Source organism: Episyrphus balteatus, chromosome 2 (genome assembly GCF_945859705.1).
Source record: "Episyrphus balteatus chromosome 2, idEpiBalt1.1, whole genome shotgun sequence".
In the NCBI taxonomy this organism is placed as follows: Eukaryota; Metazoa; Arthropoda; class Insecta; order Diptera; family Syrphidae; genus Episyrphus; species Episyrphus balteatus.
In genome coordinates, this window is record NC_079135.1 from 107099934 (window position 1) to 107101358 (window position 1425).

A 1425-nucleotide genomic window follows, 5' to 3' on the forward strand; every position below is an offset into this window, starting at 1 on the left:
TTCCTATCCACACACACAAATATGTTCACCATTTACTTAAGAATCATTTTAACGTGTGAACAAACAATCCTTAAGGATCATCATCATATTCATCCTGTGTGTGTGTGGATGTGGTATGTTTTTTGAGAACAGCCAGCGCCAGGAAATCCCTTTGATCTCGATCACCAGAAGCATCTTTCTGCTCAACGAAATTATTTTAACGTTGATAGAACTTTCTGTATAGGGAATACGTTGGTGCATAGTCGAGTCGGCCAACTTACCACACACACTCTTTACACTGTGATTTAAAAATAAAAGGACGTTTTATTTTTTGTTTTTGTTTTTTTTTTGAAAAATAGTTGACATTTCTGGAATTCCCTTTACTCTACTCGGATGTACCTATGCTGTGTGCATGTGGAGAGAAGAGAGAGCATTTTTTGAAGAAAAGGAAATCCATTTAAGAAATCTTTTTACCTACAAAACAAACCATGATGATTCTAGAAAAAGCGAACACAAAAACCACACAAAAAAAAAAAAGTTACACGAGAAAAATATAACAAAGAAAAAAAAAATAGTAAAAAATTCAACCAGGAAGCACAGCAAGGAATGTAAGGATCAAACAAAAGACAGAAAAGCAAACAAGAGAATTTTCGTCGTTGTCGTCGTCCTGTGCCAAACCAAACGAAGGCACAGTGCGATACATAAGTAATCCAAATAAAAATCTTTTTTTCCTTTTCCTAATTTTTTTTTTTTTTTTATTTTTATTTTTTTGGGTTCGCATGAAATTCAGATAATGCTACCATCTCTAACCATATCTTTGCTACATCGCTTCATCTTCATCCTCGTCCATCCACATTTATACCAATTCACACAGAGTTTGGGTAAACTTAAAGGAAGTTGCAGTGAAGAGTAAAGTCCTGTCTCATGTCCAGTTGCTTCTTCTTTTTTAGGCAGCATGGATATGCATGCAGGCAGACAAACCAACATACCACCAGCCACGGACGGACGAGATGGTCCAATGAACAGACAAACTGATACAGGGGCGGTCTGTTCGTTTTAGCATACTAAGGGAAGGTCTAAGGCGCTCTTTCTTATTGAAAAGGCCCGACATTTTTATTATTTAAAATTTTTTTTTTTTGTTTTCGGGCCACAAAGCGCTTCTGACATTCTCTATTAAAAAGGATATAAATTTTCATCAGGAAAATAAAAAGCGTCAGAGGGCGCTCCTATACAAGAAATTAGGAACATAGGACATAACAAGAAAAGGTTACACCATTAATATCTTACACGTACTGCACTTTTTTGTTAAGCCAAAGACTTGTTCTCGCATCTTGTTTTTAAATAAAACTGTTTAATGGAACAGTTTTTGAAAAATTAATTTTCAAAAAAAATATATGACTTTTTTGAAAAAAGTAGGTACCTAGTTTGGGTTTTTTTTTAATTTGT

The 1425-nt window shown here is 34.6% G+C and overlaps 1 long non-coding RNA gene across 1 annotated transcript; it reads left to right on the forward strand.

Annotated features, from left to right (window-relative positions):
• Positions 1-388: 388 nt before the first annotated feature.
• Positions 389-1040, forward strand: LOC129908720 (uncharacterized). The gene is made up of 3 exons (XR_008771315.1): positions 389-684; positions 770-860; positions 930-1040. It is a non-coding gene; the product is annotated as an uncharacterized LOC129908720 (long non-coding RNA).
• The last annotated feature ends 385 nt before the right edge of the window (positions 1041-1425 follow it).